The sequence below is a fragment of the Hipposideros armiger genome, unplaced genomic scaffold (genome assembly GCF_001890085.2).
Source record: "Hipposideros armiger isolate ML-2016 unplaced genomic scaffold, ASM189008v1 scaffold_215, whole genome shotgun sequence".
In the NCBI taxonomy this organism is placed as follows: domain Eukaryota; kingdom Metazoa; phylum Chordata; class Mammalia; order Chiroptera; family Hipposideridae; genus Hipposideros; species Hipposideros armiger.
Genome location: NW_017731565.1, coordinates 2,098,593 through 2,123,965, shown reverse-complemented (window position 1 = coordinate 2,123,965; position 25,373 = coordinate 2,098,593). Strand labels below are relative to the sequence as shown.

General features: G+C 36.2%; 1 pseudogene; it reads left to right on the top strand.

Annotated features, from left to right (window-relative positions):
* Nucleotides 1–21,929: 21,929 nt before the first annotated feature.
* Nucleotides 21,930–24,659, top strand: LOC109388995 (ganglioside-induced differentiation-associated protein 2 pseudogene; annotated as a pseudogene).
* The last annotated feature ends 714 nt before the right edge of the window (nucleotides 24,660–25,373 follow it).

Here is a 25,373-nt window from a genome sequence, read left to right as displayed (position 1 = left end):
TCCCCACCTGGTTACTGCGGACTCTGATAATTTTTCAAAAAAGAGTGCAGTGGGGGCAGGGCTGTCTGCTTTGAAGAACGTGCCTCTGGTGTTGGGTGAATTGGGTGGAGAGGGCTCTCAGGGAGTCTGCAGGGTGGAGCAGTGGTGCTCACCAGGCCAGTCAGACTCAGATTTGGCCTGTGGGGGTGGGTTCAACACAAGAAAGATGGCGCCTGCCTGCTGGCTGCTTGGAAGAAGGACCCCACAAAAGGAAAATGGCGGCTGCCCTTCTGCCCTCTTCCTGCAGCCACACACCTCAGCCTGCACCCCCATATGCTTCCAACTCTACTTGAGTTACTGTTTCTCCACTGGAGCCCAAGATGAGTAACTGCAAGTGAGTGGGTCTGTGTGTAGGTCGTTTAAGAGGATGCCTAGGTTTCCCACAGTCTTCTGTCCCACCTGGATGGTTGGAATTCCCACTGTTTTTCACAGCCAGATGTTGTGCGGCTCCTCTTCCCTGCACCAGTACTCAAGGCTGTGAAGCCTGGTGTGGGTTTGGGGTCCCTTGCTCCTCAGGTGAAATTTCCATGGTTGTGATAACTCTCCCAGTTCTCAACTTTCACAAGGAGTTTTGGGGCCAACCTACTTTGTGTCTCCACCCCTCCTGCCAGTCTTGACATAGATTTTTTTATATCCTTAGTTATGAAACTTCTGTTCAGCTAGACTTTAGATGGTTCTCCAGGCTGATTGTACTATAATTTAGCAGTAATTTCAATGTATATACAGAAGGAGGCAGGCACAGTGTTTATGCACTCCCTCATCCTGGATCTCTCTTGCAGAGTTCAAGGGAGTCTACGTAGGTAAAATCTCATGCTCTGGGGCCAAGCTACCTGGGATGAAAGCCAGGCCCTACCTAAAGTGTTATATTGAGAAAATCATTTAACCTTTCTGTTTCTCAGTTTTTAAATTTTGAAATGATTATTTTCATATTATTCACATTACAAGATGTGGGGATAAAAACACATGTTAATATTAATTATGTCCTTAAAGTGCTATCTGGCACAGGACAAAACTGAGTGTTCATTTAAGTACCAAAAGATGTTCCTTTTAAAGTCTCAGTGAAATACTGAAATACTGTACAAGTTAGCTATCACTGCTTAATGAACATCCCAAAATTGTAGTAGCTTAATACAACCATTAGTTGTTTCTTACATATTTTTAGGTAGACTGAGGCTTTTGATCATCACTGCTGGGATCTGCTGGACTCTTATAGGTCCTCACATACACCTGTGGTCAACTGTTTAGTCATCTAGGAGCTGCTTGATCTAAGAGGTCATTGACATGGATAACTAAACTCTGCCCCATCTGGTCTCTCATTCTCTACATCTGATATTCCAGGCTTCCAGGGGAGCAAGTAGACATGTACTAGCAGTTTTTTAAGCCATTGCTTATTTTAAGCCTGCTAATATCCTTTTGGCTAAATCAAATCATGTATCTATTCCCAAATTCAAGGGATGTGCAAATAGACCCCAATTCTTTTCAGAGGAATTGCAAAGGGTGTGGATATAAAGAAGGGTAAAGTTTCCAGATCGTCGATGCCATCAATCTATCACAGCTATATGCCCAATACTTAGGGTTAAGTTAAGGAGTACAATTTATTGCAATGACTCAATACACTCCTTCAATAGCTCTCAAATTGAATTGTACTTGCTAGTCATGAACTTTCATTTATCAACTCTCTTAGGTTTGGAACTTTGAGAAACAAAGAAAAAAAGTAGAAAATTAAGGAAAATTATATGTGGGATTGGTAAGAGTTATGCAACAAAGTATTGTTTTGTTTCTGTTCAGAAGTAAAGGGTGGCATTACCTAGGAGAAAACAATTCCTCTCATATCACTTTTACACTCCACCATAATAATACATATACCAGAAGCACTAAACCCATTGAAAACATAACAGTCACTTAATCATTTACCAAGTCTGTCTTTTTGGATTATCCTATCTCATTAAATTTTTCAATGTTGCTTTTAATATTACCTTTTTGATTATAAGTCTGACTTCTTGTGTCTGAGATGGTCAGAGGGCCACAATACCATATTTGGTTTACCAATTACACTAATAACTGGATGAAGGAAAGCATAGATGAATGGTTTTGTGGGAATCTGGAATTGTTATTTAAGTCACTTATGTATGGGTTTACTCTGCTGAAATATATCTGATTTGAAACTCCAGGAGACTGCGGTTTGTTGGGTATTATTAGGATGGCATATATTTAGTTTCAATCTTTTACTAGAATATTTACTCACAATTTCTTGTATTTCACTTTTATTTTTTTCAAGTTTTATATTTCTTCAGTTATTCTGATTCTGCTCTCTAATTATACCTTTTCCAATTGTGCCCAAGCCAACATTGCACCATCCCTTCTCTGAGGAGTGTGTTAGGCTTCCCCACATTGACTGTGAAGCATCACTTACTTGCACAAAAACAACAAGTAGTACCATGGATTCCCTGTGAGCTGCACCTATAAACATATTGAGCAGGGCCATTTAGCAGCAGGTTTCAGCCCTTAACTCGCATGCAGAAGCAATAACAACACATTTGCAAGATAAAGGGTTTAATTTCCAAAGACATGCCTGACTCCCAGTCTTCTTGGTTTAGGATTTGCATGAAACCTTACTTGCAACTCTGAATGTAACATTCAGCAAAACTGGAGTGTGAAAGAATAAAACATTTAACGGTAAAAATAGCAGATAAATATATATGTGTATGTACATGTATTTTCACATATATGGCTTTAAGACAAGAAAGAGAGGCAATTTTAAGATAACATTGCTAGAATCCTCAGTTTGAATTAACTTAAAACTCCTTAGTTGAAATTGCAAGAATGTTTGTCACCAAGTGTCAGGGAAGACCAAAATGTAAAAAAAAAATCAGTGTTCAGTGACTAAATTGGATCCTTGGCCCTGTGGCTTCTCAGTGTTTAAACTTAGGAAAGCAGAGTTTAGCTTCAAAACCAGTGTTCCAGAGACAATCCTTTCTGTCCTCATAAAAGTGTGTATTTTTACTGTAACATTATTTTTATTGTAATGTGCTCAAGTTTTGTACTCTATAACATAGTATTTTGCCTGCTGAAAAATAAGAGAAACTATTCTCATTCTAGGCTCAGCTAGAATGTGGTTAGAGAATATATTCAAACCTGGCATGCACTTAGCACTAACAGTTTCCTTTTTTCATGTGAATCCTCCTGGGAGAAATGTAAATGGCAATGGCTACAGCAGCAGTTGGAGCTAATGTACTGATGGCTGCGGGGACTGTTATAACAGTGAGCCCCTCAGCTAGAACATTCCATTCAAAGACCATTTCTGGAGAAAAATGGGCATTTCAGGGAAGACAATTATTAGACAGGAACTGGGTTGTATCCATTTGAAAGCAAAGAAAAAAATATACTAGTTTATAGTGGTGGGTCATTCCTTCAGAAAAATGACACAATTATTTGTGCATTGTGTTTATACTTACAAAAAGCATACACAAATGTCAAGAATAAATAAATGCACATATATATGTACATGTATATATATGTATATGTATATGTATATATATATATATATATATATTTCTATTATGTTCTTTACTTATCTGAATAAAAGGAGAATTTAATTGTGCCTACACCATAAAGTTATTATGTAGATTAAATGAGTTAATACTTAAATTTGAGAGACTAACTCTCAAATTGAACTATGTCTACCAGTGTTGTGCACATAATAATTGCTCAATAAGTATTTGCTATTATAATTTTTACTGTTAACATCCTCATTATTTATCTATATTGAAATTATAAAATAAAGTTAAGATTTTGACTATAATTTTATAAATAATTCAATCTTGCAATCCCTTAAGTAATAATTTCACTTAAAAATGTGAAAATTTGTAAAGCAGACATACCAGAAAATAATTTTACAACAGAAAAATATGTAATTAAAGGAAGTTTTTCCTCCCTTGTAGTTGTAATAATAATAATACCTCCTAATTCATTGGGCAATGAGAGCCTCTTTGTTTTTAAATCAATCATTATATTTTAGACATACAGAAAAAGTATTTATATTGTGCACAGACCTAATATTATCATATTATCATACTCAAAATAATCAGTGTTTTTTTTGTTACTGCTAAACTGCAGCCTTATATTGTATATATTATTCCCTGTTCTTGCCATCAATTTGTTTCAGTTATCTTCTTCCTCTATCCTGCCATAATATACTGTAAGAAACTGTCTCTGTGACAGAACAGTTTAATATCTTATAGTTGAAAATTTTATATTTATATATTATTTCTAAGTATATTTACTTAGAAGTGTGCTTCAATTACTATAGCTGCATAACACATTACTCTAAACATAGTATTTTAAGACAATCTCTTATTTCATGGTCAGGAGTTTGCACAGGCAGAACAGATAGGGATGGATGTATCTTTCTGCTACATGATGCCTGGTTCCTCAGCAGAAAAATTCAAAGAATAGGTACTGGGGGAATAATGGGTGTTTCTCTAGACACACTGCTGCATGGCCAGTGGGTCCTCTCAGTGGAGACTTTACGCATTTTAGAGTTCCAGGCTGGCTGACTGTTGGGTGGCTTGGATTTATTTTCTCTCCATATGGGGGAAAAGGCCTCTTAAAGTGTGTTAATTTAGACTTCCTCACCTCTTAGTGATTGTATTCCAAGGGCAACTGTCTGGAAAGAGGGCACAAGGCTGAGGTCGGATTGCCCTTTAAGACCTACACTTGGAAGTCCCACAGCACCCTTGTAATGCATTGTATTTGTTATGACAATCACAAAGTTCTTCCCAATTTCAAGAGGAGGGGAAATAGATAACTCTTTCTGATAGGAGAGAGGAAAGGTTCTAGAAGTCCATGTGGGCTGCAAAATAATTCTGTGGCCATTTTTCAAAAATTCAATCTGCCACAGAGAATTTGTTTTTTTTAGGGAAAACGTGACAATGAATGCTTCTTCATTTGGTAACATATTGTTAAACATAGGGCAAGCAGCAATGACTACCTGTATTAAAATACATCCAGAGGTCTCTGAAAGAGGATATAAGTATAAGAGGCTTTTCCAACATAGAAATGACTGGACAGGCTGCATAAATGAATTTGTTGGCAAATAATTGTATGCTGATTATAATGAAGACATAACTCTCTGTTTTGAAACCAGGGATAACTGGAGACTGGAAAAGGTAATAATAGTTAAGAGAAAAGGAAGTATAAAGGGATTCACAGAAATTAAGTCATTTCTAGGTAAGTGAATTTTACAATAAGTTTTAAGTATCAGCTCATGGTTTCCAGAACATAGGTGGAAATCTGGAGTTAGAATGGTCTGAACTAGAAGAAAATCAGTACTACATGAACCATGCTCACAGACAAAATTACCAGGTGAAAGAGAGGAAACAGAGAAAAGCGACTAAACTTGAATCTTACTGTACTCACTCCATGACATGCAGGAAGATGAAGAGATAGTGGTCAACAGGCAGCCAAGAGGGTACCCAGAAACCACACAGAAGGGTGAAAGAGCACATTTTCATTACTGGGGGAGTCAGTGGTGTCAGAGATGATCCTATGCAAGGATGGAGACGTGCTCTTCAAATTTTGAGAGGTTACATTTTTTTCCCCTAAAGCAGTGGTTCTTAACTAGGAATGATCCCTCCCTCTCAACTTCCAGGACATATGGTGGTCTCTGCAAATGTTATTGAATGTCACGACTTGGGGGTGCTACTGGCATCTAGTGGTAGAGGCAAGGGAGGCTGCTAAGCATCCACAGAGCACAGGATGCATCTACAACAAAAATGGTCCCATGATGTTAATAGAACCAACGTTGAGAAACTTTGCTCTAGATCCTGTTAAGCACAGTGACCATTAAAGTGAGATTTCTATCCTGTTTCAAATTCTCCATCCCTTTTCAAATTAGGAAAGGAGAGACCACAGAATGCCAAAATTTTTATGGTACCTCATAATTTTAAAAGTAGGCTCAAGACTCATTTTTTTTTCTTCTAGACCAAGTAATAGCAAAAGATCCTATATGTTTCCAGCACTAAATGTCAAGTCTATTTAATAATCATGAACTGGATTATATTCACCTCGTCTAATCCAAAATGGACTTCTCAGTACATAGCTGGAAAGCTGGTCTGCTGTAGGCTTATATGTTACAGATTAATGTTCATTATAAATGCATTAAAAGTTACTTAAATTAAATATATCTTAAAACATATATTTGTTAAGGCTTGTGAATAAACTATATAAAACTTAGCAAAATAAATTTTTTTCAGTGTTACTCTTTAAGGAAGTTATATTTTTAGTGTTGTGAAAATAAGATGTTTGTGGGAAAAAAATTCATTGTGGGAGAACATGACATTCTGATAAAAGTGATTTTTCCCCCCAAAAGTGCATATCTTAAAAATAATTTCTGACATGTGTAGTTCTTCTCTCAACATTGACCAATTTTTAAAGGGCATAATATCTCTTGTTTCATCTTCACATGAAGCAAACTTCTTAAGTTTACTACCTACACAGTCAAATATCTTGCAGAGGATGTTGATTTATTTATGTAAAAAGCAAGATAATATGAAGTGGCACTGGGGAATTATTTCCCTTCTGCCCTGGGCCTTTGAATCATAGGCTACATCATGCTGTTCAGCTGTTGACTCTGGACAGAGTCCAGAACAGCACAGTACTGTGGAAGATGCCAGAAAGATACACCGCCCTATAGCAAATGAAGTAAGAGTTATCTTCTCTGCAAACTCGAGGATAACAGAGTGATTTGTTTTGCAGTTGATATGCAGAACACTCATCTTTAATTTTCAGTGTCGGGCAGGGCATGTTCAGTTCACAAGATGGCGTATTGTTCTCCATTCTTGGAAAGGAAAGAAAGAAAGACTCTTAAAGAACACTTGTGCTCATCTTTGCTGACTGAATTCTACCATATTTAAGCACACCATACTGATTTCTTCCGTTAGCATTGCTTAGTCATCTTGCTGAGAGAGTCAAGTGTTATAGCAAAGGAAAATACAAAACGATTGATGCTACCAAGGCACATGGCATGCCTGTAATAAACCACTGTTCTGATTGTCCTTTTAGTAGCATCCTGTACGTTGAGACTACACAGGTAATAAAATCGGTGTGCTCTTCATTTTCTGCGGTGAAGCAGCAGTGCACTGCCATTTCCAGAGCTTGTTCACGGTTTTGACAGCCAGTATAGTTGTTGTTTGCTTTATTAGCTTCCCAGGGCTAGGGAACTTGCCAGGTGTTGCAGCTGTGCAGGAGTATGGAGTCTCATTTTACAGGAGAGACTTTCCATGGAATTTCATGGAAATTTCATAATGGAGAAATATTTGGCACTTTGTGAAGGAAGAATTTGTTTATAATTTTCTTGGCAGAGCTCCCCCATGACAATAAATTGCCCCCAAAACTGGGTACGTGGGCCTCAAGTCATTCAGAAGCTCAGTCCTCTGAAAGGTTATCATACTAATTTTATTAAAATGTAAGATTTTCCCAGTTTAAGTGCTCTGACCAGGAATAGTGAATGAACTGTTGAGCTCACTCTATGCTAAGTCAAATGAAGAGTAAAAAATTCAATTACTGAATTACTGAGTAAATCCAAGGACCCTACCACCCATAATTGAACCATACTGAATTTATTGGATTGTCGGAAAAGTCATGATACATTTTTGCAATGAAAAACATAGAAAAAATACGTCATGACTTTTCCGACAACCCAATATTTCTGATGAATGAATTGTAGTATTTATTTTGGATCTGAAAAATGAATAATTTAATATAAAGTCAAAGAAAAAAATAAGGACAGACTTTTTAGAGGTCTTTATCAAGAATTAGTTATATAAATACTCAGTTCAGAATAAAATAATGTTCTGGGAAGCTACTATCATTGCTAGTGATTATTAAGCCATGGGGAGATTAAAAATAAAGACAGTTTTCTGATTTAAGAAAAGTAACAATTTAGAAGATCTTTCTCTTGGATTATTGGAATCTGGTTTACTTCTTGGGACTTACCACCTCTTTTGACCTGTATTAATTATGATACTGGACCAAAAATATGCTTCTGTATCTGAAATATCTTCACATCTTCATTAAGTTTCAAGCTCATAGCATACAAGAGAATAAGTTTATATAGGCATTTGGTACATCTCAGATGTTCAAAAAATGGTAGTAATTATTAATTTTGTAATATTGAGAGCAGCAACATGAACAAGCCAGTGTTGAATAAAGCTTTTACTGTTCATGTTAATTACTAAATTAAATCCTACTGTTACTCCCATACAACATTCCTCCCCATTCTCCAAGTAAATAAATGGACTTACTTTTAGAACGATAAAATTGGTCACTCATATATTGACACATAAATTGTGCATTTATCTGAAAACATACATATGTATAATCTTATTTTCTTCATCTACAACACTTGTAAGTCTATGGGTGCTTGTGATACTGTGATTTATAATAAGAAATATATATATTTGATCTTTATCCCCATTTCTTGCACAGATCTCCTAAAACTCTTTGAATTTCATAAGTGATAAAAGGAACAAAATTGTCCTTTGTTGTGTTAATGAGGTGAACTTTGTACCTAAAGATGGGAGCTGGTTGCCAGGAATACCAACCATGTGAATCTACAGTTGGAACTTTTAGCCCCACCCTCTGACTTCCTGGGAGGAGAGAGGGGCTGGAGGTTGAATCAATCTTCAATTGCTAATGACTTAATCAGTCACACCCATGTAATGAAGCATCCATAAAATCCCAAAGGACAGGGTTCTGAGAGCTTTCAGGTTAGGGAACCAGACCTTTTCAATGTGTCACTGTGCCAGGCCCCAAACTCCATGAAGGCAGAAGCTCCTGTGCTTGGGAAATCACCCTATGTATCTTTTCATCTGGCCATTGATTTATATACTTTAATATTCTTTGCAATAAACTGGTAATCTAGTGATTAAGTGAGTTTCTCCAGTTCTGTGAGCTGCTTTAGAAAATTAACTCAACCAAAAGAGGGGGGGATTGAGACCCTCTGATTTATAGCTAGTGGGTCAGGGCTAACAATTGTCATACGAAATGAAGGGAGGCCTTGAGGGACAGAGCCTTTAACCTGGGGTACCTGATGCTATGTCCTGGTGGACAGTGCCAGAATTGAGTTGAACTCTAGGACACCAGCTGGTGTCACAGAATTGCTTGGTGGTGTGGGAAAACCACACACATACACATTGGAAATCGGTGCCAGAACATCATACTTGCCCTACTTGCTATAATTATTTAAGGCAAGTTCAGAAGATCATTTGCAATATACAATTTTGCTAGAATTCTTGAAGTTGGAATCTAAAAAGCCCAGAAGTACCTATAAATGGTAATCTCTGGACACATTATCAAATGTCACAAATTGGGGATGCTACTGGCACCTAGTGGGTAGAATGGAAATCTGGAGAAATTAGAAAGCTAGAGAAAGACAAAGGACAGAAATTCTAAGCAAACCAATGATGATAAACAAGACAATGTTTACCTCTTTCATATCCCTTTAATCAAAAGTCCTGTTAACAGCAACTAATTTCCAGATTTTTAGTAAAGAAATCTCCAACTGGTAGACACAAGGGAAACTTGTAGTTGAGACTGGTAGGCTCCTGAAGACCTCACCAAAGTCAGGAATCCGCCTCTGTCCTATTGGCCAAAGAGGATCCAAAAGGCCATTGTAAAATGGTTATTTAGAATTTGAAAGTAATTTTCTCAGTTAATAATACTATTATTCATTATTGGGATCCACTATCTTCTATGTACTATGCTTGACATCGGGCATGTAAAGATACATCAGATAGAATTTTTGCCCTTAAGGAATTCATGGTCTTCTCAGGGTGATCAAAACACCCTGATAAATCTCTGCTGTGATGAGAAAGGCAGGCCAGCTTGGCTTGGCTGCTTCTTATCACATAGGTCAGAGTAGTGAAAAAAACCACCCCCTCATTCTGGCATCTATCTGTTCACAACTGGGCAGGCACTTAGTAGGAAGGAGGACTGTGGAAGGAACTGAAGCAGAGTACCTCAGTATGATGTTAAAGAAGGTGAGAAGAGACTCATACAATGTATTCTTCTTTGGAGCACTTACATCCTTAGAAAAGTCACTAAACTTAAGAAAAGCCAAATATACTTTGATCTCTACTGGAAGATATGGATTTATGGGGCTAAATTTTTGAACGTAGGAGTGACACAGGACAGGACAATGCAGCCTAAAGAAGGCCCGTGAAAGAGAAGGCGGTCTCTGAGAGCATCACTGGGCTCCATCGGCATGCAATGTGCTCAGGACACTAGTAGAAGAAACTATAAATGTTATTGGAGTTTAATAAAAGGTCTAGGTAAGTGAAAAGGAGAGGGATATCAAAGAAGTCTTGAGTAAAGATGTGATGCCTGAGATGAATCTTAAAGATAAGTAGGAATATTAAGGGTAGGTTAGGCATTCTAGGAGGAGGGAAAGAAATAGCCCACGATGATTGGATAGGTACAAATTGTTTCCAGTAAGGAGAGTGGTGGAGAAGGGGCCAGATCCAAGAGACTTTATGTACATTGTTAGGGAGCTTGAATATCTCTCAGGCTACAGGAGACACTGCAAGCTTTTAAATAAGGGATTATTTAAAAGGGATAGGCTTGCAGTTCAGCCCATAAAACTTATGTAAGCCATAGTATGTGTGAAGCCTAGAAATGGTGATGGTAAATCAATCAAGGGCAGCAAACAGACATCATGATTTCAACAGATCTCATCATCCCCCAAAGCCTTAATAAGCTTCTGTCATCAAAGCCATTCCAGCAGCTGTGTTGTGTAAACAATGTGTCTATGACAAAATGTTGTGGAGATCAACAGCAGTCCTCTTTACAGTAGGATGGGGCTATTTAAATGTACCATTCTTTCCTCCTTTACCATATTTTAGGTAGTGGAAATGGGAGTAGTTTTAGCAGCTTAAGACATGGTTACAGTCAATCAAGGGCTGGTAGTTTGGGATGGCTCCAAATAAGAGTCCTGAAAGGGAGTTGTGAGAAGCAGGCTCTTTTGTCACTGTCTCCCCTGTGCATTGCAAAAATATTCTGTGTGATGGTGCAAAGAATCAGAATGTTCTCTACTATCTACTAGTTCTGCCTGAAGCACCTTTATTGGTTATTTGCTATGGTTACAGATATGCCAGGGTGTGTACATGTGTATTTTCATTTTTCCTACTTATATCAGGGAAACTGACAAGAAGTAAAAGGCATGTTGTTTTCACTTTCTCCATTTTCTATTTTCTTTTATTTTACCTACAACCAACTTCTTTAACATTACAGTATTATATTCCAAGAGCTAACTAGTGTGTGTGTGTGTGTGTATGTGTGTCTGTGTAAGTGGAGATTTAGCTTTCTGGTGGACAACAGGGTGAGGCTCATGAAAAGAAATGGGGCTTGAGTGGAGGGAGTTGCTAACAAAGATGACTGGCTGCAAACTGGGCGATGTGTAAGTGTCTGGATGAGGGCATGTGTAGTAGGTGTATTGATATGCCTCCCATTCAACTCCCTTTTCAAGCCCTTTGTCATCATGTTTTATGCTAATGTTCAAAGATTTTATCTGTTTTGTGTCTTTATTCCCAGTCCTAGTAGAGAGCTCATTGTTCAGTTGCACTCCATAAATATAGAATGAATTAATTACCTTGTGCTGGGTATGAATGTTTGAGTTCCCCCAAAATTCCTATGTTGAAATCCTAACCCCCACAAAAGTGACGGTATTAGGAAGTGAGGTCTTTGGGAGACACTGAGGTCACAAGGGTGGAGCTCTCACTAATGGGATTAGTATTGTTATAAAAGAGAACCCAGCATTCATCACCCCTTTCTGCATTGGAGAACACAGCAAGAAGGCACCAGCTATGAATCAGGAGGATGGCTCTCACCAGAACACAGCCATTGTGGCACCTTGACCTTGGAGTTTCCAGCCTCCAGAACTGTGAGAAATAAGCTTATGTTATTTACAAGCCATCCAGCTTTTATGGACTACAGGGCCAGGTTTGTTGTTGTTTTGTGGTTGTTATTATAGCTTTGAGGGCTTCCACTTGGGTTCAGCTAATTGAAGGTGAATGGGAGAGCTATAGGCAGGCTATGAGATAGGAAGAGAAATATTGCTTATTTTTCCACTGGATATGTGGGGTGGATGCGCCTTCATGGTTTCATCTTTCATTGGACTCCAGTAACACTGTCCCCTCCTTTTCTCCACCAGGCTCCCCGTTGTTCTAATGTACCACACTGCCTAGAACATCTCTTTCTGGTTCTTTTAATCCTGGTCTATCTATTAAACTGTTCTCAGTTCAACTCTTTTAAACATATCATATGTTTCTTGCTGAGAACCCAACTGATAGAGCAGGGGATTCGAAACCATGTGGAAAAGGAAAAGGGTGACAGGTCTTCAGAAAAGGTCTTCAAACTCATGTAGAAAACACTTCAGTATACCTACAGTGACAAATCAGCATAATTGAATATGGTAAAGTACTCTCCTAATGGATATGATCAGCACATATGTCTAAGTCTGTCCATTTTTTTTTTACCAAATTGTCGAAATATTTTCCCAGCTGTCTGACATTATCCCTTTATTTGTAATTCCATGAATCCCAGGAAGAACAGTGGGAGTACATTAGGGTTGCAAGTGGGGTAGGATGGAGTCAGTGTTTCCAGCAACTCTGCACTGCAATCATTTCTAACACTCATTCAGAAAGCTTGGTAAAAAGCACAGGACCTGAGGAAACACAATCAAATCCCAGAAGAAAGTGAGTGCTTCCTGATGATTAGCAAACTTAAAAAGAAAAAACTTTAATAGCTCAAAATTGGCTTAATGCAAAATATTAACAGACCACAAACTGCATACTCTGATAGAATTAAGGCACTCATTTTAAGTATTCTGCAGTTGTCTGCTAGAACCAGTGCCTAGTTCTCAGAGATATTTGGTGATATCATTAACATGGGAAGCAAATTCAAGAATTGATGTTCCCTTACCATTGAGGCACAGATCCTAAGCTCAAACCTTGGAAATCAGGAAGATATTTCCATTAAATTTGAATATAAAAATGCAGATTTTCTTGGTAAATGATGCATATCATGAATTCAATATTCATTTCTCACATACTTAGACTCTAGAAAACACTGCTGTTTGTATTTAGAATGAGTCCTATAGAGATTACCATTAATAATATCTGTCCAAAAAAACCCCCTGAAGAGCTACATAACCCCATATATAACTATATAATACATACCTGTAAACTTCTCATTGCTTAGATACATAAAGAGAGGTTATATTTTATGTAAATTTGGATTATGATAACAATAATGTAATATCAAATATTAATGAAATCTTATTTTTGATGCAAAATTTGAAACAATGTCATTGTTATTTTATATTTATTCTTATGGAATACTAAATTTTAGTGATATGACTTTCAAATTATAGGAAGTACTCAAGAAAGCATTATCTGCATAAAATATGACTGCACTCGTCTTCCTTTGGAGGACTAACTTATATTGTCTTTTGTTAGGAACAGTGATAGGCAAACTGTATATGTTCAAAAAGACTTTATGAATAGATTCCAAAGTACAAGGCATCGCAAGGAATGCAGAAGCTGCCTACATTCAAAGTCAAAGATCATCAAATTCACTTTGTAAGCTTACCAAAGCCATGTTGAATAAATTAGATTGAAAATTTTAAGTAAACATCATCAAAAACTAAAGATTTTTTTCTGATTTGTAAAGATTTTGTTCTGGATGAGTAGTATTTACTTGCTCCATTGTTTGGAAGATTGACACACTGCAACAACACAGTTAAAATGGTGCACAGTTGGCTGATACTGTCAGCTTTCTGAAGGCCAACAATTTGTTCTCAGACCACAGACTTCACGGTGGCTCCAGCCATACATCTCTAAAGTATTTACATGCCCTTGGGTCAGAGGTCACTGTTGGAGGGTTTAGATATCAAGTAAATCATCAACTTGATCATATTCTTAACTTACACATCAGTTTATTCCAGAATTGTTATTTGTCAATTTTTTTTTTTTTTTTAGCTGAGCCATCCTGCCACCTGTTGGCAGCTCAGCGGCTGCTCAGCTCGGGCCAGGAATGAACTGCTGTTGCTCAGAGCTCACACTCTTGAGCGAGCTCTTAACCAACTAAGCCACTCGGCTGCCCTTGTCAATTTTTATCTTGAGAACTCATTCTCATTTTCCCAAAGGAATATTGCTACATATTTTGAGAAGCCTTCTCAGTGATCCAGACATACCAAATATTAATTATACTGTAACTCACACTCCTAAGGCCTCACCCTTGAACACATGTGACTACTAATAACGTTGCATTAAGAGAAGTACCTTACTAGTCTCCAGTTTGCAGCTCCACCCGTGTAGTACATGTAACAGGATGTTAAATTGGGAGCTTCTACTGAGTCACCAAGGCTCTGTAAGTTGCTATATTAAAGGAGATGCTAGACAATAGGCAGAATTTCCAAGTAGAAAACCTTTAGCTGCCTCAGGAATTCACTCCCTCATATATACTGGCAAAGGAAAAGAGTCAAGAGAGTAGATATTAGGAAAGAATGTGGTAGAGCATTTCTTTAGAGAACAGCAGATGTGATGTGAGCTATCTCTCTGTATGCCCACTGAGAAGGCTTCAGTAAGACCACATAGAGAGTAAGCATTATAATCCTTCAGTTAGGGCCCCAGAAGTTCAGTTCCTGATTGATGCCTAAGGAAATTAAGATATTGTGGCATAGAGGAGAGGGCTATGTCAGTGAAGGATTGGCACTCCCATCCAAAAAGCAGATGAGATACATGAATCTCCAGGGAACAGATGGAAATCCCCAATGGGGATGTTGGCTTGAGGGTATTTTAAGTTATACTGTCCAAAGGGACAAGCTACCAGGAAAATTAGACCCAGACAAAAAGATGTTGTGAGTTATCCTGCTGGCATGCAGAAACTTGGCAGAGATCAACTGCGGCGAGTTTAAGGGACGGTGATTTCCAAATCAAGGAAGCTGAATTTGGAGGTACCCATAAAGGAGCCTCTGAAAAAAAAAAGGGCACATGAGAGAATCAGCTCCAAGCATCCTCAGGCCCACAGAGTAGAAGCCATCTTTAGATGGTTTTTGTTAGAACTGTGTATACCTGACCTTTCCAACAATCAATTTTGCAACTGGATTCCAAGTTCTCATAGTCTTTAAGTTGCAAGTACTCATGGTCCTGTTTTGTGTCTTAATTAACTGAGCCAAAGACACACTGCTGTGACACCATGTCTCTCAGATCCCTTGTTTATCTTCTATCTACAGCTGTTTCCTTCACAACACATAGGACCCAGTTCATCAGACATAAACATGTATGATTCATATATATAAGGACTCCATAAGAAGGGAAAATAATAGACCTGCTATCAGGAAGGCCTAAAGTGACATCAGGTGAGAGCAAGACTGAGCATTCTAGTTGAGCAGAATTCAAGAATTTGAACCTCACTGTTAGATTTTCAGCAGCCCATAATAAAATTGAGCACTTGTTAGGGGTCAGAAATTCTACTGGCATATTGTCACTAATTGAAACATTATCTCTGCTAATAGATATTATTATCCCCATTTTCAGAAAACAAAACTAAATTTAGCAAATATGAATTAACTTACAAAAATCTCACAGTATGTCACTGATCATATATACATACCCAAGAGACATCCTAGTTACATGTTCATGTTATCTCTCTGAATTCTAGCCAGGATGTTAAATGCTATATCATGGAAGAATGTTCTTACATGGATAATCTCTCCCTTATCCAACTTCGTATGCCATTCCCTTTAATTCATCATCCTCAATATCCAGTCTTATATATACTCTTTAAACTATTTATTACTGGTACATGTTGGGTAGGACCTGCAGCTTGCAGCATTTCCCTGGATGGTATGTTATTATTGGTCTGTTGGTCAGGAGGAGAGGAGTTGGTAGATCCTGAGGGGGAAAAAAAAATTTTGTATTGGAATACAAAATAGTTGTCTCTGCATTTTCTCCATCAAGAGAGAAAATCCAGATTTTCATAGGTTTAGTAAGCCATGTCGGCAGGTCCAGGATGTTCAGGAAGGTCTGGCATTTTGAAATGCTTGAATGTATCAACCCAGGTTTAATTATCTCAAGTCTGGGAGCCCTACTCCTTCTAAATCAGTGCTTTAATATGGTATAGGAGGTATGCTGGGATTGAGAGTTTTACTTTCTCTAGAAGTAAGTTTTGGCCTGTTGCGTGGCTTCTTCTGCCTTTGGCTGCCAATAATGACTATTTCTTTATGTGCTATCAAGGTACTTTCCCATCACACTTTGTTTTACATTGTCAATAATCTTTTTCAGCCTATTATTGCCTTTAATGAACTTATCAAGACCCTTCCAACTCAAAGCTCTTACAGTTATACTTTATCTATTTCTCTTAAACACCTGAGTTATTGCATTGGCTATCACCTTCCCTTCCACTGTTATTTAATACCTGTTTACCACCAAGGGAAATTCCAACAATTTACCCTATAACATGTCAGAAGCTATTAATGCTCCTCTTACCACTGATAATGGAGCTCTCAGGGCCAATAAACCAAGGCTGATTAGTTTGCAAACCCATTTTAGAGTTTCATCATCTTAGTTATCAATTTTTCTGGAAGCGTACTCTGTGACTGACATTTATAAGCAGAATTTTATTGGGGATGCTCTCAGGAACACATGTGAGGAAGTGAGGGTGCCGGTATTAGACAAATGGAATGTTTAACTGGAATACGTTACAATAGAGGTGTTAGCCAACACCAATCCTATGTGGAGTCTCAGAACTGAAAAGAGCTTTCAAAAGTTGCACCTAATTGAGGCAAAAGGGTGGGCTTTTGAAGCCTCTCATTTGCTGTTCATTCCATGCAGGTGGCCCCCAAAAAAGGCAATTTCTGCAGAAAGATGCAGCTATGAACAGTCAGTAGTCAACATACCTGGAAGCTGGGGAAATGAGTGCCTCTGTTTGTAAGGGAGATATGGATGGTACACTACACACAGAGAAATCACCAGAAGCATTACATTCTGATGGGAAACTGTATATTTTAGCTATGGCTAGGGGTTTGATAAATCATAAATGAACCATGCATCCCAAAAATAAATCCTTCTCAATCATGGTGTATGATCTTTCCAATGTATTGCTGAATTTGGTGTGCTAATATTTTGTTAAGGATTTTGCAAAATTATTGGTCAGGGATAGTGGCCAATGATTTGTGCCGCGTGTGTGTGTGTGTGTGTGTGTGTGTGTGTGTGTGTGTGTGTGTGTGTCTTTGTCTAGTTTTGGAATCAGGATATTGCTGGCCATGTAAAATAAGATTGGGAGTCTTCTTTTCTCTTGAATTTTTTGGGATAGTTTGAGAAAGATAGGTGTTAATATTTTGAATGTTTTATAAAACTCACTGGTAAAGCCATCCAATCCAGGACTTTTGTTTGTTGGGGGTTTTTTGATTATTGGTTTGATTTCACTCTGTTCAGATTTTGTTTCTTCCTAGTTTGATATTTGCAAATCAAATAATGTGATGTGCCACATTAAAAAATGAATAATAAAAGCTATATGGTCATATCAGTAGACACAGAAAAAATATTTGAATACACCTAGCATCCCTTTATATTAAAAACTCTCAATAAAGTGGGAATAGAGGGACCGTACCTTAACACAATAAAAGCCATATATGACAAACATACCATTAAGATCATACTCAATGGTAAAAAGCTAAAAGTGTTTTTCTTAAGATCAGGAACAAAACATGGATATCCACTCTCACCATTTTTATTCAACATAGTATTGGAAGTCCTAGCTGCAGAAATCAGACAAGAAAAAAGAAATAAAAGGCATCCAAATTTGGAAGGAAGAAGTAAAATGGTCATTTTTTTGCAGATGGCATGACTCTATATAGAGAGAACCCTAAAGATGCCAAAAACAAAAAAACCTACTAAAATTGATAAATTAATTCAGTAAAGTAGTAGGATACAAAGTTGATATTCTGAAATTGGTTCATTTTATACATAAATATTCAACTATTAGAAAGAGAAATTAAGAAAACAATCCCATTTGCAATTGCATAAAAAACAAACAAACAAAAAAGCCTAGGAATAAATTTAACCAAGAAGATAAAAAACCTGTACTTGGAAAATTATAAAACACTGAAGAAAGAAATAGAAGAAGATATAAATTAAAGGAAGCACATACCATGCTCATTGATAAGAAGAATTAACATTGTTAAAATGTCCATACTACCCAAAGCAATCACTAGATTCAATGCAATTTCTATCAAAATACCAATGGCTTTTTGACAGAACTAGACCAAATAATTTAGGACAATGAGTTAAAGATTTGTGAGTAAATGAATACCTGGGGAAAATGGTACAATGTTAAAAGTAAAAAGTATATTGACTAGAAGAAGGGAAAATGTTGACAAACTTTACAACATATCCAGAGCAAACCTGGACTTGAAATTTAATTTCACTAGAGTGAAACATGCAGCCACTAGTGATTTCTTATTTTAATGGAGGCAATTCCTAACCCACTTGTACAATTCCATTTCTGTAGAATTGTTCTGACTTTTTATTTCTGATACTTCTGGAAAGCATACATTTTGAACATTTCATTGATTTTTTTCCTTAGCATGAAAGGACACCAGGGAAAGATAATATAATTTATTTTAAAATACTTATGTTTAACCTGCATTTGTATTTAATTTGCTTTTTTTTTTCCTCAACTTCAGTACTATCAACATTTTGGGCCAATGGTTCCTTGTTGTGGGGGCTGTCCTATGCATTGTGAAATGTTTACCAGCATCCCTGGCCTCTATCCACTAGATACCAGTGGCACTCTCCTTCCCTCAAGTTGTGACAAACAAAAAAATATCCCCAGACATGGTCAAATGTTCTTGGTTGAGAACCACTGATTTAAAATCATGTTCAACTGTGATTTTGGCTTAAAATGCTTATTTAGAGCAGAAAGTTCTAAAGCAGGCCAATCAAGCAGGCCAATCTTCTATGTATGACATTTAGAAGTGTAATTTATTTAATTGTAAAGTAAATTTGGCAGGAATGAGGAGTTAACAGAGATCACACTAAAAAGGGAGAGACCAGATAATTTTTTTTAATGGGAAAAATTAATTACATTATTTAGTTTTTGTTATTGTCGATAACATGACATCATTTTTTTTCTTCTTTTCTGTTTTGTCCATGAACGAAAAAAAGTGAAAAATTCTAATCTTAGGAAAGAGAATCGAAATTGCTGAGAGAAAAACCTAAGTCTTGAGAATAGCAAAAAATTGGCTATTTAAAAACACTTATTAATAGAATACCTGTGTGAAGTTAACTATATGATTTGGGTTTTTGTTATTAGACAATACCCAGTAACATATGTTCTGAAATTAAATACATGTGGCAGGCACTATGTTAAGCAAATACCAAGATGTGTAAGCCAGGCTTCGTACCTTCAAGTATCTTACAGTTGAGAGCAGCAATTCTCCACTTAATTCTCCACATAAGAATCACTGGGAGAGTTTTTCAAACTACCAGTGTGCAGATGTGACCCCAGACCAAATAAATCAGAATCTTGGGATAGGAGAAAGCCCATAATCAGTCATTTTAAAGCTTCCCAATTGGTTCCTATTTGCTGCTAAGGCTGAACCACAAATTTATGATAAAAGGTAAAATGCAACATGATAATGATTTTACAATGGAAGTATATGTCTAATAATATTGAAGCACAGAGAAATAAACACCTAAGTGTAAGTTTATGAAAGTTTCATGAATTTAAATAGTATGCCTATTACAAAAGAGACAGATTTTTAAATATATACTTTCCATTAAGGTAAACAAAAACATGTATGAGTATACTTTAAGACCACGTTAAAGCATAACCTTTGTCAAATGAGGAAAAATAAATATAGGCAAGATATAGATTTTGATGCCAACCTGCGCTGAGGTTCATAGAGTCATTTATAACACACAAGAAGAATTTTATCTTTATATTTAAAATTTTAGATGAATTTTAAATACAAAAGAGGAAATAAAAGTTAAATAGAGTGATATTTGATTACAATTACCATATACTAGAAGTCATTCAAATTATTGGTCTGGGAATACGTATTATTTAAATCCTTAGAAAACCATGCAAATGTGAGATATTCCAATGAGTACTAGCAATTAATGTAATGGTGAAAGTGGATAATCATACCCACTCTCAATTTTTCCTGGCCAAATTAATTTATTCTGCTCTATGATGTGGAAATCTGGCTTTCCAAATGGGAATTCATTCAGATAATCCAACAAATGCAGTACTACCACTTGGGAAATATTTGGGTCAGTTTTGAATGGATTTTGCAGTCTATTCCTGCACCTATATGAAAAAAGTTTCCTCTTTTTTGAATAAATTATAATTCAGGTTCTTGAATTTTTATGCTACAGAGTAAATTTTGTGACTATGACACACGGTGCATACAAAGAGTGAGAATATTGTTAGCACCCAACATTACATGTGTCTCCAGACATTTACTACAGTTCAGCCTTGCACTGCTGCTATGTTCCTGTGAGAGTATAGCTTGGAGAATCTGTTTTGAAAAAGGATGTCTGAGACACTTGATAACTAATCATTTATCTTTTAATTTCTAAGTTTTATGAAAAAAATCAGTTTGGAACCAGCAATCCATATACCTGGACATCATTACCCTGTTTGTCTACTAGAATAAGGCATCCAAATCAAACGGTCACATGAAGTATGTCCTTGCATCGTCTGTAAAAACACTATTGAGGGAATTTTCCATCATGGTATTCAATATCACTCACACAAAGATCACTAATAAATTACTTTCAGAATTCAGTTTTGAGTAAAACAAAGATTGTATTATCACAGACTACTGTATATTTTAACATCAAGGACAATTTTATAAATGTCAAATTACCCTTTCATTACAATACCATCACCATCTATTAAACACTGTGTTTGTGATATTTTGGACTTCCTTTTTAATCTTTTTAAATGTTTTTATTCCCAGAAAGCTTTGGGATACATTTAATGTTCAGTTACAGTCATTGCATTAGCCTAAACTCTTGGAGTTTTAATTTATTCAATATCTTGTGATTTTACGTTTTATTTTTCAATTTTTACAGTTGTATTTTAGGTATCTTTTATTTTCAATGGCATCAAATAATTTGACAAATTAAGTTGGGTAGAAATCATGATAAAAGAAAATATTTCTAACAGTTAGGTATTAATGAGACGTTAATATCTATACGCAGTATGTGGATTTGCTCTGGTTTATTTTGTATTTTTTCTTTTAACATAAAATATTTAAAAGTAATTACATTTTCATTGAAAAATGCATTAAGTGGTAAAGCATGTCATTGGTTTTATTTAAATTATATACACCCAAGAAAAGTTTGTCTATTTGGAACATAAAGTTAAAATCTAGGATCACAGAGGCTGTCTATTCTGTCTAAAGATGAAACACCTAAGTAAATGCCCAGACTCCTGGGTGTTAGATTTATTTATTTGAACATCTCAGATGATGACAGATGTCACAGACACAGAATATAAAATGGCAGTAAAAGAATTGCTATTCTATTTTGTTAATATTTATACACTTTATTGAAATATTTGCAAGTTAACTTTCCAAATGATATTTACTTAATGACACATGCTTTAAGAGGCTAATGAGATAATGTGCATATATATTCAAAACTCAAATATTATCTATTTTAATACAATATCTAGTAAACATTTTTACCACCTGTGAAAACAAATGTTCTAGCAATAACAGGCTTGTAGCTTATGCTTTTTTAAAAAAATCAATTTTATGTCATATTGTTCTTTCCTGACACATTTTTGTTTTCATAATTTGTATATCTTATGAAATTATGGGAAATGTCACCTGTGAGTATTAAAATAAAGGCCAACATAGTGTTTTAGTCATTACTTTATCTGAAATTTTAAAATAGTGATTTCTTTTAGATAAACAAGTTAAATTGATGACATAATATAAACATATGAACACATGTAATGGTATAGGTTTACATCATGTCACACATTGCATGCCAAAACAATGAAAAGTCATAATGCAAGCAGCCTAATTTTTATGGATCTAGAGTAAATTCCATCACTGGTTCTTTCCAAAAAATTCTGATTTATAAAGATGACATCTTGAAAAGAGCTTTACTCTTGCATTATGATCAACATGTGAGAAAACCTACCAGTAATGTATTCTCAGATATAATGTAGAGTTAGATTTAAAAAAAAGTTTGTTTCCCAATTCAGAACATAAGAGAAATTTCTCTAGAGCTGCACTGTCCAATATGGTAGCCACTAGCATCATATGGCTATTTATATTAAATTAAAATGAAATAAATAGAAAAACTCAGTTCCTCAGTTGTACTAGTCACATTTCAAATGTCAAATAGCCCCTTGTGGCTAGTAACTACCATATTGGACCACAAGAACATTTCTATTATGCAGAAATTGTTTGCATTGTACATGGATAATCTAGAACCTCATCTTACTAACTGCATCCCAATTGGACAGCACTGCTCTACATAATTAATGTAAAATTGCACAAACAGAAAATGTTTCCATCCTCATGTTGATATGGATTTGTTTTAATATCACAAAATATTTTGTCTTATATCATCTAAAGCTTCATCATTAGGGAATAAGATATACCTTGTAACTTGGATTTAAAAATTGTTCAAATACAGTAGGATAAAATTAGGAATTCTGTTGGAAAATACTTTAAGAAATTGATAAATTGCTCTCCAGGAAGTTATTACCGTATTCCTCTTCTTAAAAAAGTATAGTTACTGATAATTATGTGTAACTTTTTGTATATATAAAAAAATTTTTATAGATTTCTTTTTTACTATTTAAAAACCTTTGTTTTTACATACAAAAGTGCCCATAAGATTTTACTTCCTCAATTAACCTACAATCCCTGATTTTTCTCTTTATATAGTGATATATAGATACTTAAGAAATTACCACACATGACACATTAACATTTCTGGATAACACAATGTTAAGGAAAAATATTTTTATTTCAACCACCATTGACAGATTTCTTAAAACATATTAGTCTATTTTTGGGGGGTCTTACTACATCTAATATCCTGAAAACAATGCATTATTTTTGAGAATTGAGACTTTTGTGATGCTTCAGTGTCACTGCTGTGAAACATTTTTATATGTAGCATTGTTACTCTTAATGGATGTAAGGCATTAGGGTGGATATTTATTAAGCATTTGATCTAATTCCCTTTATAATAACTTCCTGAATCATTCTCTAGCAAATACTTGAAATTTTCCAATAATGTAGAACTCTGTCATTAATTGATATGGGCTTTATTTCATCAATCCACTTGTTTGCAAGTTATAGGGGAATGAATGTGATCTCATATTTCTTGCCCTCAAGAAACTTATAGTTTAGTGGAGGGCTTCTGACAAATGAGCAGGTGATTATAATAGAGTATGAGAAGTACCATCACATGGTTAACTATGGATGGTTAAGTGAGAGAAGTAAGAAAAAAAATACTTATTGAGCTTTAATTATGTAATAGGCACTTTGATGCTGCTTCCCTGATTTCCACAAGGAGCTTAACCCCCTTTGCCTGCCACCTGGATGGGACCCCTTGAGTAAGCTGAAGTGTCCAGTGAATACTGAATTGCTAAGGAGTTTGGGAAATGGCAAGTTGAGGTTCCCATTTCATAGATCTCTTGGGTGCAACTTCACAGTCTGTGGATATCCATACACTTCTGAGATGGGACATCACATGTGAAAGCAAATTAAATGCTTCTAATACTGCAGTTGGGAGATTTCAGGAAGGCACTATTAGATCACCTTTTCCTTATAATAAGGATATCATTGGAAAAGTGATTCTTTGGAAAGGAGATGTAGCATTTCTGAACTGTACAGACATTGTGAATACCAGCAATGAATGTCTCACAGATAAAAATCCTGTGTGAGAAAATGTGTCAGAAAGTATCTTCATGCTTGCAGGACCTGATTTGGAGGAGGACCTCTACAAAATTAAAGATTGCCAGACAGGTGAAGCAATATTGACAAAGGATTTAATCTACCTGCCAGGTTCATCATCCACACAGTGGGACCTAAATACAAGAGTACTGCAAAGCAGCTAAGAGTTCCCTGCACAGCTGCTATAGAAACATACTTTAGCAGGCAAAAAAAAAAAAAAAAAAAAAAAAAAAAAAAAGCATTCTGTTGAATCCTGTGTCATCAATCATCAATTCTGCAAAACAAGGTTATCCTTTAGAAGATGCCACACACATAACACTTCCCTCTGTAAGGCGATTCCTAAAAATTCATGGGGAGACCACTGAAAAACGAATATTTGCTGTCTCTGAATTTGAAGAAGCTACTTATCCACAGCTGCTACGGCTGTACTTCCCAAGGTCATCAAAGGAGAGCAGCTCATCATTGCCTTACCTACCTGCAGATTTGGAAATGAAGAAAGGAGCCTGTTGGTACCTGATGGCTGATTAGAATAAGTGAAAAGCCTGGTGTCCTAGAAAACAGGTGGCTTGAAGAAGACTTGAATAGGGTAAAAGTGAGCCATGATAAAACTGGTGGAACAGCATAGCAGACAGAGGGAATGATAGCACAAAGGTCCAAAGGCAAGAGGAGCATACCTGACATGTTAAAGGAACATGAAGACCAAAGATGTCAGAGTAGCAATAGAACCCAGATCATTTAGGGCCTTGTAGACCACTATAAGTACATCAGCTTTACCCTGAGTAAGAAGGGGAAACATGTAAGAGCTTTGAGCAGGGGATGTTATGGTTAAAGTTCCATGTTTAAATAGTGCATAATGACTAGTTCATGAAGACCACATGGCAGAGGGACAAGAATGAACTGGGAGATTCCTATGGCAGGAGTTCTGGCAAGAGATGATGGTGGCTGCCTCTGGGAGTGTAGCAGTGGAAGTCCTGAGAAGTGGTTAGAAACTGGATTTATTTAATATTTTGAGTTAATAAGATTTCCTGAGGGATTAGATATTTAGTGTGAGGAAGATACTTTTTTTTTTTTTTTTACCTGGTGGCAGGGAGAATGGAGTTACAATTAAGTGGAATAGGAAACAGGAGAGTAAAACAGGCTTTGCAGAGGCTTAGGTTTGAACATGTTAAATTTGAGATGTCTACTAAAGATTCAAGCAGAGGTCAATATATGCATCACGACTTTGGAAAGATACCTTGGCTAGAGACATAGTGAGATAGTCATAGTATAGAGATAATATTTACAGCCATGAGAATGGATGAGATGACCATGGGAGTGGGTACAGATAGAGAAGAGAAGA